This window comes from Megascapheus bottae, chromosome 1 (assembly GCF_031878675.1).
Source record: "Megascapheus bottae isolate mThoBot1 chromosome 1, mThoBot2.hap1, whole genome shotgun sequence".
Taxonomy (NCBI): Eukaryota; Metazoa; Chordata; class Mammalia; order Rodentia; family Geomyidae; genus Megascapheus; species Megascapheus bottae.
The window spans coordinates 24,622,733-24,641,558 of record NC_143509.1 but is presented as its reverse complement, the minus strand read 5'-3'; the positions used below and the strand labels follow the sequence as shown (position 1 = coordinate 24,641,558).

General features: G+C 41.6%; 1 protein-coding gene across 5 annotated transcripts in view; it reads left to right on the top strand.

Annotated features, from left to right (window-relative positions):
- Tnik (TRAF2 and NCK interacting kinase) overlaps window positions 1-18,826 on the top strand; it is a 374,276-nt gene that overhangs the window by 120,334 nt on the left and 235,116 nt on the right. The window contains exon 1 of one of the 5 annotated variants that reach the window (XM_090338733.1): window positions 7,076-7,286. The exons of the other annotated variants lie outside the window; for them this stretch is intronic. The gene's annotated coding sequence lies outside the window, so the exon portion shown is untranslated. Of the gene's footprint in view, window positions 1-7,075; window positions 7,287-18,826 lie in introns of those variants that run through there. 5 annotated transcript variants of the gene reach the window in all.

Genomic DNA, 18,826 nt, shown 5'->3' with positions numbered 1-18,826 from the left:
GCATATCTTCAGGATACGGAGTGGGGAGCTGTATCTTCTAGCTCAAAGGCCATGTTGATCCAACCATGGGGGTTTCTTCCCACAGCTTGTCCATCGGGTGTGAGGGTGTGGGGAAGAGCCAGGGCTAACAGCTGGAATATGGCCTCTGGCCATATCCAGTAAAAGAAAATGAGAGGGAAACTTAGTGCCAGTGACTGAACTAGAAAGTTAAGCTATGTTGCAGGAGATATTCAGTAAAGACTTTTTGAAGGAATTTGTGACTTTAGAAGCAAAGACAGATTCAGGTTAGCTGGAGGCATGAAAGAGAGGAATCAAGAAAGAGATGTAGCACAGTCATTATGAGCTTGGTCCTTCTGTGTCTTTGGACCTTGAACAAGTTATATAACATCATTGAGCCTCAGTTTCCTTACCTAAGACTTGAGCCAATAATATAGTACCTATGTTGCTATGGGGTTGTTAGGCATCTGTGATATTATTTTTGAACAGACACATGGTATAGGAATCTGTCTTCTTCCAATCTATATTACCATAATAATTACAGAGAAGGGATCCTCATGGGAAATTGACAAAAATCAGAGCCTCAGAGGCACCTAGGAAAGATCAAGTACGGAGTAGCTTTGCCCCAAAACTCTTTGGGGGAACAGCTTGTGGCCCCTCTGCCCCTGTGAGAGTCTGACCCTGACCTGGCCACTTTTAGTACCAAACCATTAATAAAATATCAGATGCTGCAGTGTTAGTCAAATGAATTCCAATTTGTTAATGGTTGGCTTTCATTAGATTTGTGTGTGTGTGTGTGTGTGTGTGTGTGTGTGTGTGTGTGTGTGTGTGTGTGTTTGAGTGTTTGAATGGGTGGGGAATCTTAGGGCCTGGATGCTATTCCTAAACATCTTTTTTGTTTGTTTGTTTGTTTGCTCAAGTCATAATTTTACTTGTTTTGATGATTTGTTTTCTTTTTTCTTTTTGGTAGTTAGAGATAAAGGTCTCATGGATTTTCTTGCTCAAACTGGTTTTGAGCTGTAATCCTCAGATCTCGGCCTTCTGAATAGGCATGAGCCACCAGTGCTTTGGCAAATTGTTTTTTTTTTTATTTTGTTGTTGTTGCTTTTTATTTAAAACAGCAAAGAGAGCACTTGTACTTAAAAAGACTCTGACTTTCAGAAGTGAAAGTCACTTCAAATGACAGCCATCTCTTGTGAACACTAGCGGCATAATGGATTGTCATCCAAGAGAATGCAATAGTGATAAAATATTGCTCATGTATAATGATCAGCCATAGTACAGGACTCAGGTTTTACACTCTAATTCAAGCTGTCCTCCTTCCATGCTTTGCCTCTCCCTACGGAAATGGCTGGCGTCTGTGAGACCCAGAAACGCAGTCCTAGAAGCCATTTGCTGGAGTCATCTGTAAGGAATACACAGTGGCACCTGTTCAGAACCTCAGAGTTGGCCTCCCTGTCACCTTGGCACTGTTTAAGAGTGGTTCATCTTTAAAAGAGAGAAGAAGAAGAAAAAAACCTTCCTGGACCGGAAGGCGGCTTCCTTGTGGACTATTTTTAGAAATCTCCTCTACACAACTCCCGAGTGTCAGATTTTTAAGATCCTTGCAGGGTGAGGCCATTTCTTGAGGCTTGGAGAGTAGCTGGGAATTAGCTTTATGGGTTGATAACGCTCTGATGCCCATTGGTCCACCCAGAAACTCACTGTGTTCTGCACTGCCTTGACCCCTCTCTCTCTTCTTCATTCCTCTTCATCTTCCCAGGCTCCTCCCCCAGAATTCTGTTGTATTCACCCTCACCTTCTATAGTCACCGAAGTTGGGGGAGAGAAACAGAGAAACACAGAGACTGAGGGAAGGAGACAAAGGAGAGAGGAAGAGAGAACAAATATGATTCACATGCAGATTGCTTGCATCATCTTTCTAAAATCTAATTCCCATGTGCTTCCAGTTCTTAAACTCTTAATTTAAACCCTTTAAATTTGTTCCTTAGGATAAAACTCAAGTGCTCTGCCAGGGGGTGCCCTTGTGATCATCTCCAACCCAGTTTTAATGTCCAGCTTGGCTATCCCCTGCCCACAGTCACCTGGCACAGCAACTGTGCACACTGCTTGCCTGTCCTCCATGGTTCTTTCTCCAGGCCCCCGTGTGTTACATGAAGGGTCTGCCAGCTGCAAGGCTTCTCCCCTCTGTCCTTGGATTGAATTGCCATGTAGCTTTTATGTGGACTGTAGAAATCTCTGTATCTTCCCAGATCCCTTCTCACCTTCCTGAATGTGGATGTCCCTGAGTTCCAGGATTATCTCTAACACAGTGCTGATTAGTTTATTGTTACCCAAGGTACTAATGATATGTTCCTATGCTCCGTGTCGCTAGCCACTCCAATGTGGCCTGCAGTTGGTTTGTCTTTGTATTTCTGTACCTAGCATATGGTCAGTATTTTAATGCATGTTCGATAGTGAATAAACAGTAATAGAAGAACCAATCCCATTCACACTAGATGCTATAGAAAAGGGCTAACAGGGTTTTCCACTCAGGGGACAAAGGACAGTTGGTATTTTATTGAGCAGCGGTTGGGAGAGGGGGTTAGGGTGTCAGCATGGTTGCAGAGGAAGTGATCCTTAGTTACTGTCCCATTGGATTCACAGAAGCAGAGCTAGTCCAACCAACCCAGATGCCCTCAGTAGATGATTGGATCAACAAGTTGTGGTGTTTATGCGCAGTAGAATTCTATGCTGCCATCAGAAAGCATGACATTGCCCCATTAGTAGGGAAATGGAAAGACTTGGAAAAAAAATCATATTAAGTGAAGTAAGCCAGTCCCAAAGGAACATAGGCTCAATGGTTTCCCTCACTTGTAATAATTAGTAGACATCTAGGACTCTCCTAGCAGAGGATTACAATATCTCAAAACCTAGGTACATAAGGTCATATAGGTTGAGACTAAATGAACTCTTGGATATAGAAACAGAAGGTTTGTCTTGTGTGATTGTTGTTCTTAATGTACTATGTTGTTTGCTTGTCTCTTTTTTTGCCCCTGTGGTTAGGACAAGCCCACACTCAGGACCTGCCTCAAGACAAGATGGGGTGTGGTGTTCACAGTGAGGTGTGGCATGGGAGCCCTTCAGGCCTTCTTCTCAGGCCCCAGGAAGAGGGTGGAGTTGGCCAGTGAAGGCGCAGATGCGATAATGAAGGGACCAAAATTGAGGACATTTTTGTCAAGGATGAGAGCTGTGGATTTGAATGGCCATGAGGCCAAGTAGATGAATCCAGTGAGGGAGGTGGCCCTCTGCCCCACAACTCATTTCCCACCACCTGTTGCTATGGCAATTGAGGTCTGGTGTTGCTAGGTCTTAGTTTTTGTTGTTGTTGAGTGAAGTTACATCTTATATAGAATCCACCCATTCTTAAATTTGAATTTAAAATTCAAAACAGAGATATAAACATATATTCTTTTTTCCTCCCCCCATTCCCTCATTATTCACTGTTAGGGTCAAACAAATCTTAAAATAGAATTTACCTCCCAAGTCTTCAACCAGGCAACTGACACTTGGAACAGAGCGACTCTTCTTTCTACAGAAATCATGTATACTAGATTTTCTAGTGTCAGTAGCTTTCATCCAATACTGTCTTTTTGATCCACAAAACGGCTCCAACTTGCAAATAACTCCTAGGGAAAAACTAATTCTTACTCTTAGCGAGCTTCTTTACTGTTTGTGTAGACAATATTTACACTTACCTCCTTGTGTTTCCTTTGCTGGGAGTAAATGTAGGCCAGATGGGACATTTCAAACTCATGATCAACTGTCCCTTTGTCTCACCCGAGGAAGCCCTCCTCACGCTGCTCTCGGTGGGCTTTGTCTGGACCAATGCACCTGGCCTAATCATTCCAGCCTGTGACTGGAGGTGCTGGCCGGCAGAAGGATTTCCTGGAGACATTAATACATCTCCTGCTCTTCTTTGGTGACAGCAAATCCTGATCCACAGCAATCACTGTCCTGAGACTGGCTCCAAGAGCACACATTGTACTAAACAGGTGACACTGGGACCGGAGGCAGTGTTTGTTGGGTGATATATACTATTCAGGAGAAGATTAATTTTCTGGAAAAGAGTTTGGCCATATCTAAAAGTGTTTATCCATGTCCGAGGAAATGACACTCACTGGTTTTCAGTAATATGCAGAATTTTTTTAAATATAATCAAAGGAAAACAAGCTCTATAAGTTAGTAAATACAGAGATATATGTTCATTTATTTTATAGGTGTTTCTTATTTGTGCATGTCTGTATTTTTTCAAATATTCTACAGTAAAAGTATATGTTATTAAGAATGTAAAGGACCTTTATGATGAAAACTTTAAAAACCTGAAAAGGGAATTAAAGCAGAACTGAGGAAGTGGAAAAACCTCCCAAGCTCCTGGATTGGAAGAATTAACATTGTGAAAATGGCAAACCTGCCAAAGACTATCTACAAATTCAATGCAATACCCATCAATATCCCAGTGTCATTCTTTAAGGAAATAGAAGAAGCAACCGAAATTATTTCATATTACTCATATGGAATAATAAAAGACCCCGTATAGCAAAAAAAAAATCCTTAGCAGAAAGCACAGCACTGGAGGAATATCAATACCAAACTTTAGATTCTATTACAGAGCTATAGTAACCAAAACAACTGGCACAAGAACAGGACTGAGGACCAGTGGAATAGAACTGAAGACCCAGAAATCAACCCGCAGACCTGTGGTCACCTAATCTTTGAAAAAGGAGCCAAAAAAAATAGAAGAAAGACAGCCTCTTCAACAAGTGGTGCTGGCAGAACTGGTTAAGCACCTGCAGAAAACTAAAGTTGGATCCTTCTATGTCACCCTGCACCAGGATTAATTCCAAATGGATCAAAGACCTCGAGGTAAAAGCAGATACCCTGAAAACTTTACAAGAAGGAATAGGAGATACACTAGGTTTTCTTGTGACAGGTTGAAACTTTCTTAATAAATACCCAGAAATACAACAAATTAAAGAAAGTTTGAACAAATTGGGATGACATTAAATTGTAGAGCTTCTGTATGGCAAAGGACATAGCTAGCAAGTTAAATAAAAAGCCCAGAGGGTGGAAGAAGATCTTCATTAACCATACAACAGACAAAGGCCTCATATCTAAAATATATCTACGGTTAAAAAAATGAATCCTACCAAAACAAATCTTCAAAGAAACAACCATCCCATTAAAAGATGGACCAAAGACTTAGAGACTTCTCTAAAGAGGAAATAAGAATGGGCTATAGACACATGAAGAAATGCTACACATCTCTGGCCATAAAATAAATGCAAATGAAAATAGCTCTGAGATTCTACCTCACTCCAGTTAGAGTGGCCACAATCAAGAAATCTAATAAGATACTGTCGGGGATGTGGCCAGGAGGGCTAGCTACTACACTGCTGGTGGGAGTGTAAACTTGTTCGACCAGTATGGAAAGCAGTATGTGTATTTCTCAAAAGACTGAACATAGAGCTCCCCTATGACCCAGCAATTCCGCTCTGGCATTTACCCAAATGTCCAGAAATAGAGCCATACTAAAGCCACTAGCACAATGATGTTCATTGCAGCACTATCTACCATAACAAAGATACAGAACCAACCCAGATGCCCCTTAGTAAATGACTGGGTCAAGAAAATGTGGTACTTATACACAATGGAATTCTATGCTGTCATCAGAAAGAATGGCATTGCCCCATTTGTAAGGAAATGAAAAGACTTGGAAAAATCCCAAAGGATCCTAGGCTCAATGGTTTCTCTCATTTGTGATAATTTGTATACATGTAGGATTCTCCTAGCAGAGGATCACAATAGCTCAAAACATATGTACATAAGGTCATACAGGATGAGACTAAATGAAAGGATCTCTAGGATATGGAAACAAGAGGTTTATCTTGTGTGATTGTTCTTAATGTATTATGTTATTTCTCTTTTTTTGCCCTTATATTGTTACTGTATCTGACTTTGTTATCTGGTATATTGTATATACATTTATTTGTTTATTTGAAATAGGAAAGGGAAGAGGGAATTCAGGATGATTGGGAGGGGGCAGGGGAAGGAAATGGGGACAAAAATATGAGAAGGGGTATCAATGTGTGAGAAATAATGCACCTCCTACCTGGCAAATCTAATTATAACCTCTCTATTACCCTGACAATAAAAATAAAATTTAAAAAAGTATGTGCTTCTTTTCTAGAACTAAGCTTTTGGTTATACAATAGGTTTAAAGACAAAATTCAAATCCTAGAATAACTAAACCAAAGCAATTGATTCTCATGTAGTAGGGTTGTTTTAGGATTTGAACCAAAAGGTCTGAGGCATTCTATCTCCTTGAGCCAGTGGTTTATAATTCCTTCTCAAAGTTCCTTAGTTGCACCAAGCCAGTTAAGAATTTACCAAGTAGATTCTATATTAACACTTTTTTATTGTAATGTATAGAGGGGTTACAGTTATAGTCACCAGATAAAAGGTCCATTACTTCTCATACATTGATACCCTTTCTCATATTTTTGACCCCATTTCCTTCCCCTTACCCCTCCCAATCATTTTGTTTCCTCCCCTTCCATTTCCTATTTCAAATAAACTAATAAACTTATATATAATATGCCAGATAACAAAGTCAGACACTGTAACAATATGAGATTAATCAAAGAGCAACCAAAGAGAAGATAAATAACAAAGTACATTAAGAACAACAATCACACAAGATAAACCACTTGTTTCCACATCCTCGAGATCATTTCATTTAGCCTCCTCCTGTATGGCTGTATGTACCTAGGTTTTGCACTATTATAATCCTCCGGTAGGAGACTCCTAGGTGTGTACTAATTATTATAAATGAGGGAAACCATTGAGACTATGTTCCTTTGGGTCTGGATTACTTCACTCAATATTTTTTCCCAGTCTTTTCATTTCCTTACAAATGGGGTGATGACATTCTTTCTGATGACAGCATAGAATTCCATTGTGTATAAATAACACATCCTCTTGATCTAATCATCTACTGAGGGACATCTGCATTGGTTCCATATCTTCTCTATGGTAAATAGTGCTGCAATGAACATCGTTGTGCTTGTGGCTTTCGCATGTCCTTTAACACTTTGTTTTGACTGATCAACTCACCAAAGCTGGAAGCTAAAAATAATGAACCGTGTCATTTCAACAAGTCAAGACATCATGGAGAATGTTAAGAAATGACAGCAATGGTTATTTAGAGGATTCTCTTTGCTATGTTGTTCTTGAGGAGATTAGGAAAAGGTAAGGAGAGGCCCTGTGTCCAGGTAGAAGCTGCCTGATTTGAGGGTTTGGGGTGAAGAATGAAGCACCCAACTGTCCACACCCAGAAAGGAAAGAAATGGTTTCCCAGGGCAAGAGAAGTCACTCACTACCCACCCTGCTTCCCCTCATTGGAGATCAGGACCTTGCCTATTACAGTGTATTCTTCTCCCTCCCTCCCTCCCTCCCTCCCTCCCTCCCGCCCTCCCTCCCTCCCTCTCTCTGCCTGCCTGCCCGCCTGCCCACCTGCCCTCCTTCCCTCCCTCCCACCTTTCTTTCTTCCTTCCTCTTCCCTTCCCCCTTCTGTCCTCTTTCCTTCCTTCCCTCCCACCTTTCTTCCTTTTATTAGTACTGGAGCTGGACCTTGCTGATTTTTATCATTCAAAGTTGGGTGATAAAAGGCCAAGGGGAACCACATCTCCACTTAGACTTCCTGCTGGCTAATTGGAGATAAGAACCCCTCAGATTTGTCTGTCTGGGCTGCCTTTGAACCTTGAGCTTCAGAAATTGGCATCCTAAGTAGCTAGGATTACTGTGTGAAGCACCAGTACCCAGCTAAAATCTTGTTTTCTTATCACAGTTTTAACAAATTATGTTGTGCAACTTGAAGTTGAAGCCATAGAAACAAAGCAGGCACCCATGGATCTTGAGTTAGCAGATGTGAGAGATCCATTTGTGTCTTTAGTCCACCTTTGGCAATGAGGCCAGACAGACCTGTCCCATCTCCTTACTCACTGTCCACTCTTCTTTGGGTAGAGTACATGCTGCAGTTGAGGATCTGTGTTCTGGCAATGAAGGGCTCAGCATCAGTTTCCTGTGAGCAGACATGGGATGGCTGGCTTGAAGGATGGAGCAGTGGGTTCTCAGTTGTGTTCGGTTTGGAGAAGATAAGTATAATGTAATATACATGTAGCTTTCACCCAAGATTTTCTCCATGCCTCCCATCTATGTAGTTAAGAATTTCCTAATGGTAAAATAACCCCAGATTCCCTTTAGTTTCCATGGCAAGATTCCTAGGAACTGAAAAGCAAAACCAAATAGCCCACTCTTGTTATTAAGGTCTCATTGCCTCCTTCCATCCTCTCTCCTTTCTCCTGAGTTAACATCCTTAACCAAAGGGAAATCGATACAAAGCACATCCAGAAGGGCAGCAGAGAGGGAGAGAAGACAATTAAGAGACAATTTCATTTGTGATCATTAGTCCTGGTTTCTCCCTGTGGGAAAATGAGCTTTCTTCCTTCTATCCTTGTTAGCAGGTAAATTCCATTGGTTAAGAAATAATGTAGTCCACAAAAGAAAAGATGTGTGTGTGGGGGGGGTTATTGCAAAGATGCTATAGATATACTATTAACTTATATCTATAGTATACGTATGCTAGATATTCTGTATATACTTTTATGTAATTTTTTTCTTTTAACTCTTGCTGTCTGCTTCATTGGTGCTTGATTGATATGGAGGTCGGTACCTAATATGTGTATTTCTGTACAGAATGCAAAAGCAACAGCACAACTAGGTCCTGTCTACGCAGCCTGTACCTAAACATGGATTCTTAAAAAGAGAGATTCTCATTCAAAATGGGACTCTTAAAAACTTTTGAATTCTGAAGTGCCAGTCCTCTATTGAGGGCAGGCAGAGCTGTCTATGGAAAGCTGCATAACCAAGTGGAATTAAAACCTGACTTCCTGCAGGATTCCCTCATCCCCTCCACAATAACCTTTGACATTGCAAGGATTTTGAAAGTCACTTTGTAGGCTCATTACCCAGGCTGGGAGTGGGGGCTGGGGGTATCTTTCAAAGGAGGTTTGTCACTGAGAATGTTTTCCTTTTCTCTGTGAGCTGCAAAACCATGAAGCAATGCAAAGAAAATGATCAGTCTTTCCCAAATCAGCTCATTGCAACATTAGTTGTTCATGCGAATCAAAAAATAGCAGAAAGTAGGTCATATTGTAAAAATGAATTAGGCTGCGCTTCACATTTTATTGACTTTACTAGGCGTTTTCCCCCATTCCCAGTGGCTGCTGGTTAACTAATAATTGGCATAAATAAGGAGACATTGATTCTTTTTTTCTTTTTCTTTTTTTTTTTTTTTGCCATGGACTCCTTTGGACTGTCAGAGTGGCCTTCGATATGCTTGGGGTTTTAAACCCTCTCCTCCCTCATTCTGCCAACAGCCTTGGAGGTTGGAATTTTTATCATTTTCAGTAGGAGCTCACAGAATTGAAGTTAAATGGCCCAAGGACACACACCTCATTAGTAAACAATCTGAGATTTAGACTCCATTATCTTGATGTAATATATAGGTATCTATTTGAGACATATTTGCAGGAAATAATTAAATTGAACTCCTGTTGCCAAATGTTCGTGCCACCATTACACTAAATCATTTTTTTAAATGGTGCTGTCCAAACACTTCTTGGAATGAACACTATATGGATCAAGCATCCTCAGCGAAGGGAAAAGAGAATATACAAATAAACAAGTAATATTTAACACTTCAGTTGGCAAAACTGCTATTGAGAAAAATGAAATAGGGTTCAAGGAACCTGAGAGTGTCTCCCTGTGTGTGAGTGCGTGTGTGTGAGTGCGTGCGTGTGTGTGTGTGTGTGTGTGTGTGTGTGTTTAGTGAGTTCTTTTCTTCAGAGAAGGACTCAAAATCAGTGAAATTTGAGCAGAAACAGAAGGGAAGTATAAGAACCCATCTTTTTAATATACAATCTTAGATGGTAATGATGATGATGGTATTGTATAGAAGAGTTACCATTTCATAAGTCAGGTATTGAATATATTTTATGTTTGGGGGCATTGTCACCCTTTTTGTCCCTGCCTACAAATTAGGAACCCATATTAAGCAGTTGGAGAATGATGCAGAAGAAGTAACAAGTGCAAAGGCCTTAAGGTAGGATGATATTGCTATATTTGAGAAAAAGGGAAGTTGAAGCCTTGACAGTGTGTTCAGGCTGAGTTTCCTGGGTGTCTTCTAGCCAAGCCATATGACTCACTTCTCCCTCAAAGGGATACAGACCCCTTAACCCAGGAAAGGCAGGTAGAGAAGCTATATCCAAGCTGGAGTGGCAGCGGGGAGGGGGGAAGGAAGAGCCAGTGCCATTTATATATTTAAATATGGAAACTCAGACCATTTAAAGTGAACATTTCAGGCATTTGGCCAATTATTGCATCATCTTAAATGAGAAGCTTTTAAATTAATTAAACTCATTGCACCTGAATATTTGATTCCTTCCAACACATAATTTTAAATCTTCATTTCAGAATAATTTGGGAAGGCTTAGTAAACCTCCCAAATATCCTAAAGTGCCAGTGTTAGTAAATTTAGCCAGTCTCAGGATGGAGACAGAATGACCAGTTGCAAAAGGCTTTCCACTAGTGTCAGCCCTCCAAGCACCAATCTGTCAGTCTGAGACCATTTCAGCTGATAAAACAAAATGGTCTTAAGATGGTGACTTGGGTTTTAAACCATTTCTTTGGAGTTCTGTAGGCTGGGGAAGCTAAGACCAAAGTACTCAAAAAGTCATTGCTGAGCCCCACAGGGGCCTTTGGATCTCTTTGAAAAGCAACACAATCCCATTCAGGAGGGCACAGCCTTTGCCCTCTCCTGTCGAGGTCCTTTGTCCCCAGTCCCTCTAGAGTAGTCGGAGGGATGGGGAAAAACACTCCCTGACCAGGACGAGCCGTGAGAGGAGAGGGCCCACTGTCCTCCTGCACTCAGCCTTCCTTCCACAGAGCAAGAACAGAGACTCCACGCAGCTTCATCAAGGCAGGAAAATCTCTCTCTCCATTAAACCCCCCTCCTGAGGAAGTCCCTCCAGCTAATATCCCCTCACTCTAGGTCCCAGCAGAGAGTGATAAACAATAACACATTTGTAACCAATGGTAATCAAGTCTTGCACCCTGCCTCTTGCGCCTTGCCTTGTCTCAGCAGAAAGTTATTAGACATGGTGTTACTCGGCCCCCAACACTCTCCCCAAGGTCCAACCTTCTGATACTGTCACATTGAGGGCTAGGATTTCAAAGTATGAATCTGGGGGAGCCACAAGCATTCACTCTCTCCAGTTCATTCATTGTGTTTAATGGAAGGCCTGACCTCATTCTGACTCAGGAGGTTGGGAATGAGGTTCAGAATTCCTCCTCATGATTTTCTTAATGAGCCAGGCTGAGAAGCTCCTGGCTTGGACTAAAGATGAGCTCTGTGGGATTCTGGGCATGAGAGGTGGCAGCAGTCAGGAATGGGTAAGGCGACAGTTGGTCAGTTACTATATGCTTTCCTTTATGTGGCAGGTGAAGTCAGTCTCCATTTCATCTGCTGTGTAGTCTCTTGGTCATGCAATGTCCAGTGTTTAGGGTGGTCAGCTCGCCCTCAAACATGACCCTGGACACCATGGTAATGTCCATACCCTCAGATGGTGTTCCCTCAGAGACCCCTGTACACTGAGAGAATGAGGGAGAGGGCAAGAAGGAAAGAGGAAGAAGGAGAAGGAAGGGGGGATTCATCTTCGTGGGTTGCTTTAGGGTCCCCATCCTTCCTGCCTGCCCATATTTTATTAGATACAGATGTTTCTCCCTCTTAGATGCAGGAGGCTGTCCATTTTGGAGACTAGAGGAATTGCAGCTGATTATAGTTGCCCTAATCTATATTGAGTCAGTCATTTTTCTGTCCTGGAGGCAAATCCCCTGAGGTAAATCACTGAAGGAGGAAGGATTTCTTTTGGTTCACAGTTTCACAGGCTTCGGCCTGGAGCATCATGGCAGGAGAATGTGGTAGAGAAAAATGGCCAGCCTTATGGTGGGTCAGGGAGGAGAGGAAGAAGGGATAATGTGGAAATAAGGGTGCAGGGGAGAGGGAAGTGAAGGACAATACATGGGGGACAAAAATACTTCTTTTTTTGGACTAGGACTTGAACACAAGGCCTCAAACTGAGCTACAACTGCAGAACCTTCTCACACGTATGACCCTTCTTTCTAACTAATATCTTTGAGATAAGGTCTAAGTTTTCCAGGCCTAGCATTGAATCCTCCATCCTCAGGCCCTTGTCTGCAAAGTAGCTGAGATTCCTGACATGTATCACAACAAGAGAAAGTTCTCTGAGACCCACTCTCAGTGACTGTTTCCTCCAGCTAGGCCTCATCTTCTTCTCTCCCACTGGGTTAATGTAGCACCCCAGGGATCCAGAGTGGGCCAGGAACCAACCCTTGAACAAATGAACCTTCTTGGGATATTTCATACCCAAAGCACATCCCATGGTGAACATCCTGACACTTCCAAAAGTTCCAAGTCGTTTCCTGTCCTGCTGGAAACATGGAGGCATCCTGTCGGGGTCTTTCTTCCCTGGTCCCTCTTGATCAGCAGGAGGGACAGGGAGAACACACCCTGACCAGGATGAGCCAAGCAAGGAAAGAGCCCACTGACCACCCCCATCCAGCCCTCCTTCGCCGGAGGACAATCAGACCAGTCAAGGCAGGAATTCTACCCCCCTCCCCCACTCCCCGTTCAGGAAGTCCCTCTATCCTTCTAGCTAATATACCCCCACTCTAAGTCTCAGCAGAGAGTGATAAAGCAATAACGCATTTGTAACCAATGGTAATCAAGTCTTGCGCTCTGCCCCTTGCCTCTTGCATGTTGCCTTGCCTCTCAGCAGAAAGGTATTCACAATACCCATACTATAGCTCAAAGTTAGACATGGCTTTACTCGGTATCCCATGCTCAAAATTACGTACCTCACCACCGTTTCCACTGTTGTACAAGGAAGGGAGCAATCTGGTTGAACTGAATCACTCCCAGGCACACTTGCACAGATCTCCTCCATCCCAGAAAGCCTCTTGATCTTAAAATAGGAGCCTCCAGATGCTCACAACCAATGCATCTTATGGTATTGATGGAAGAAATGAATGCCCTGTAGGGGGCTGTGATTTGTAAGTAGGGCATTTATGAGCTGCATAGTCATAACTAGAGAAGACTTGGTAACCCCCTGAAGGAATACATCAGGGCAGATATGGTTAGCATCTTCGATAGCACACATGATAAGTACTCATTGTGAACAAATGAATTAAACAACAGCATAAAGGAGAATTTGAAAACTATCACACAACTAAGCAGATGTGACAAGTAAATGAAACATGGTCTCTTTAATGGAACCTTGGAGCCAGAAAAGAGCATTAAGTAAATAAAAGTAAACAAGAAGTCTGGTGGGGGTCAGAGGTTGGGGGGTAGGGAGAAAGCATAATGTTCAGTGTATATATGTGAAAAAGGAACCAGGTAACTTTGAGGGGAGGGGTGGGGTTGGGAGAGATGGAGAATGATGGAAAGGGTGACATTGACAAGATACCTTCTGTTATTATTTTTGAGATAATGGCATGCTTTATGCCCAGACCAGCCTAAACTAGCATCTTTACTAATACTTCCCCTTGTAGCTAGGATGACAAGTGCATGCCACCACACCCTTTAGATTTGCTTGTGGTGAACTTGAACTAAGAGCCTCCCAGTCTGCTTCCCAACTAGCCAGAATTACAGAATTACAGGTGCAAACTATGGCGTTCAGCTACTGAGGAACTTTTAAAAGTAGTAAACTCTAACCTGGAGAATTAGAAGTTCTGAGAGTGAAATGCAGCAATCTGTTTTGACAGCCCATTTGGTGATTCAAATACACACCGGGATTTGTGAATTACCTGGAGAGATTTCTTTTTTTAATTTTTAGATTTTATTTTTTTTAGCAATCTAAAGGATTAATGGGAATTTTCCTTTTTGTCAGAAAGAGATGGGCACAAGGCATTCAAGGCACTTGTTAGGGAGACTGCCATTTTTCTAGATTATACCCCTGCCTCTTTTATATGTCTGCTCTGAAGTAAGAACCAATAACTAGAAAGAGAACTGCCCAGGACTGCCAATTATTTTTCATAAACACTGCATATAATAAAGCCAAAAAAATGGACCCACAATTTTAAATGCATTTTGAAGTGCTAGTTGATTGAAATTGTAGTTCTCCTCTTGATTGTACTGATTTCTTTTGCCTACTCTCCTGTCTATTCAGCGGAGCTCCTGAATATAATTTAGGGATTCCAACTCTTCCCACCTCTCCTCCACTCCCTGCCATCTAACATGCTGTTTTAGTGGACATCATTAAATAGATGAAAACCACCCAACCCCAGGCTTCCATCAGGACCCCAGCTCTAATGTCTCCAAGGTGGTGGCGATGGAGCTGCTCCCAGCCTTTACTAGCAGTGAAACTTGTTATTCAGTAATGACTGATATCTGGTTGCATGGGTTCTGTTTTGTTTGGTTTTCTTTCCTAGAAGTGACAGAATCAGGTGGACCTCCTGCCTTGTGCTGACACCAGTTAATGATGAATCCCCCCAAGTAAACTTGCAAAGTGGGCTTCTAGCATGTATTACCTGTTCTCCTAGATTCTTAAAATGCCATTCACTTTGGCTGTCTCTCTTGGCCACACCTAACGGTTGCTGGATAAGATACTGTATGCTCAGCTAAATTTAAATTTTGGCTAAAAAGCAAATAGCAGCTTAAGATAATTATGTCATATAATTGTAAGTATATATATATAATCCTTGAATAAGTTGAATTGTAGACCTGAATGTAGAATGAGTATAAACAAATTTCAAACGTAAACATTATTAGTATACACATATCCCATATTACCCACTCCTAGTTATGGAAGATATTTATATTAAGAAGTTAGCTTATTTGAAATTTGAGTTCAACTTGGAATCTTGAATTGTTACTTTCTTGATTGTGTGTGTACGTGTGTGTACGTGTACGTACGTGTACGTATACTAATCCTGGGACTCAAACTCTGGGCCTAGGTGTTGTCTATGAGCTGGATTGTGCTCAAGGCTAGTACTCTGCCATGTAAGCCATCGCTCCACCTCCAGCTTCTTAGTGGTTAATTGGAGATGAGTCTCACAGATTTTCCAACCTGTGATCCTCAGATCTCAGCCTCCTCAGTAGCTAGGATTACAGACATGAGCTGCCAACACTTTGAGTCACTCTGCTTTGGGCACCCTCCTCCTTTCTCCTGTTTTCCATCTGCTTGCTGAGAAAAGCCTCCCTGAGGCCCTCTCTTTAACCAACTGGCCTGCCCTTGAAGATTTCGTTCCTCTCTCCATTTTGGAGTTAGATGATAACCTGGATATTTTTTTGGTAACAGAAACAAAATAAAACACAAAACAACACTGGCATTTCTGGAAGCAGAGCTTACTATAATTCTTGCGTGCATGCGTGTGTGTGTGTGTGTGTGTGTGTGTGTGTGTGTGTGTGTGTGTGTGTGTGTGTGTTTTAATCTTTGGTGACTCACGAAACCTCTCTAATTCTCAGACTGAGTTCTTTGTGTAGGTAATGGCAGCCATCTAGTCAGCAACCATTAGGTGAGTAAGAACACCTGAGCCACCAAGGCAGGGTCTGAGGCGACAACAAGATGCTGACTAGGACTATAGGTCCAGACTAAACAAGCTGACTCAGCCTTCTTGTGGACAATCACAGAGACCCAGTAGCTACAGAATAAACTCGTTTTGTTCTTTCTGTCCTAGATTCAGGCGCTGTTTCACTCTGGAGACCTTTTATGCTTGTTTAGTTCTCTATGAAATCAACAGGACAGCAGAACACTGAGGAAGCCCACAGGAGTGAGAGGCTCTGCCCTAATTTGAATGTCCTCAGAGTTCAGTTACTCACAAAAATACAAGCCTTAAAGGCACAGAGATTTGAAGCTGCTAATAGCTTTACCTTGGTAGATTGGGAGACTGAAAAGATTCTTGAAATCCTTTCCTCCCTCCCGAGTTGTATGCTTGTGGATTTCATGTATATAAAAGTTATCATGTTTCTGGATGCTGGTGAATCACACATGTAATCCTAGCTACTCAGAAAGCTGAGATGTGAGGATCATGGTTAGAAGCCAGACTGAGAAGAAAAGTCCATGGAAATACTTTTCTCCAAAAAACTTGGAAAAAGAAGTATAGCTGTGGCTCAAGTGGTAGAGTTCTAGTCTTGAACTTAAAAGCTCAGTGTGCACGTATGTGCATGTGCATGCACACACATAAAGTTTTGCTTAGGAATGAACTGCTCTCCCAGACAGTTGCTGCTGGGATTACATTGTTGAACAAGAATGTGCTTTTATTTGTCTATGTTTCATGCCAGTGGATGATTTTGAGATGGGCTAAAGTTAGTCCCATTTTCCTTGCCTTTTTTTTTTTGCAGTCCTGGGGCTTGGACTCAGGGCCTGAGCACTGTCCTGGGGCTTTCAAGGCTAGCGCTCTACCACTTGAGCCACAGCACCACTTCTGGCTTTTTTCTATGTAGTTGTTACTGAGGAACAAAACCAGGTCTTCATGTATGGTAGGCAAGCACTCTACCACTAGGCCAAATTCCTGGCCTATTAGTCCCATTTTTAACACCTGTGTGTGCTATAATGTTGGGCTAGAGAAGAAGAAATGACATTTAATAGGAAATTAAAATAAAAGCTGAAAATTTGATAGACAAGCAAATTTAAATCTCAATCTATTGATGCAAAAAAACAGGCTGACATGAACTTAAGACTGAATTGATGAATTGAGACCCTGACTAAAATGCTCCCTTCTGCACTAAGTTATAACTGATTACAGAGAACAAAGTATGAAGACCCAAAGCCAAGGAGTACTTGCCTTAGTGAATAGTAACCTACACACTTTTTTAAAGAGCTTTTGATCAGAAGATACTAAAATTACTTTGTCTTTCTCTAATATACTTCCACCTCTCAGACTGTATTGAGCCCCCATTTCTACTTCCAGCATGGTGATTCTGAGAGACCCTGAAGGAAGACGCCCTCCATCTGTTGACCTTGGACTGTTAAGACCTAGATCACAATAAATGCTCACCAGATAGATGAAAGCATTAGATGATAGCAGTGTGACCCATGGGAGCTTTTGTTGAGAGCATGTTTCTTAGGACTGATAGAGTTTGAGAAGCCAGACCCTGTCTATACATACATTACCTAATTGTTGAGCTGTATTAGGAGGCCTTGCCTCTTGCCTCTCAGTAGACTCCTGGGATTTTTACCCACTGGAAGAGTGTCCAAATGCAATCAAAAGAAACAATTCACTTGTAAGGTTTTAGGAAAATAAATTTTGGACCTCTACATAGTTGTTGAACTTGTTCAGTAAACACCCAAAGGATAAACGCTATAACATGGCTGTTGAAGGTCCCCGGGGGGGGGGGGTAGGGAGGGGCTCAAGTGTTAAAGAGTTAGTCACCAAGGTGACATACTGGGAAGGGTATGGAAACAATGGAAGAGATGGAGCCTAGTGGGAGGTCACTAACCCTCCCACTGCATTGGGAACAGGATGGTCCTTGAAGGGCATTGTGAGATTTTGGCTCCTCCTCATTCTCGCTCATTGATCATGAGGTAAGCAGATTTGTTCCTCTCATGTTCCCACCAGGCCCAAAGCAACTGTGACAACCAGCGATGGACTAACACCTCCAAACTCTGGGAGCCCAAAATAAGGCATTCCATCAGGCATTTCATGGTAGCAATCAAAAACAGTCCAACACAGTAAATACTTTAGTCTTTTTGGAAATACAGTCTTTGCCCTCACAATTTATTGACAGCTCTTGAAGCATCAAAGCAGCCAGAGATAACGTACAGAGGAGTGACCCATAGCTGTATTCAAGTCAAACCCCATTTAGGAACTCTGAAGTATTCATTACTTTAAAACTTTCTCATATTGTCAATTTTTGTTCGTTAAAAAAAAGGTCCCTTCAAAAATTGAGCAATGTCAGAGCTGGGTGACATGCTGAACCCAAACTACTACGAAAACCAAATCAAAGTTTTTTGGGGAAAGAGAATGTTTTGCTTTCTCTGCTTTACATGCTCCTGAAATGTGGGATAGAAAGACAAAGGAACCTTTTCAGAATGGCTTCTTTTTCCTGTTTTTTTGTTCATCACACATTTGTTGTGTGCATCTGTGTGTGAGGTAGAAATAGGAGCAGGGTTTCAGGTTACATTAAATGTATTTTCTTAGTGGTTAGAGAATTGGAGAAAATATGGGGTGACATGGGTTTTCTTTCAGAAGTAACATTAGAAGATTTTTGTTTTAATGCTACACTTCATTTGAAAGTATTTGTAAAAAAAAAGTCTGCAGTGGTGAAGGTGCTTGACTCATCTCTGAATTGTTTGGTGATTTTTTTTAAGAATTTATTAATGTTTATTTTTACATCATATTTTAAATGACAAGTTTAACAAACAAGTGTTCAAGGAGGGAATCTCTATTTACAATCACTGGGACTTAGTATTTAGAACTTAATCAAAATTAGGCTAAGGGTTTGTATGTCATAGAAACATTAATTTAAGAAATAAAACATTATGTCTATAGAGTCATACGTTTTTATGTCTATATAGTTATATTTCCATTACCATGTCCATAGCTTTGGGTATGCAGTTATTGAGTCCTCGCTCTTATACTCTTTGGATTTAATAGCCACATATTAGGGATACCATGTGCCTTTTGTTCCTTAGGTCTTGACTTGTCTC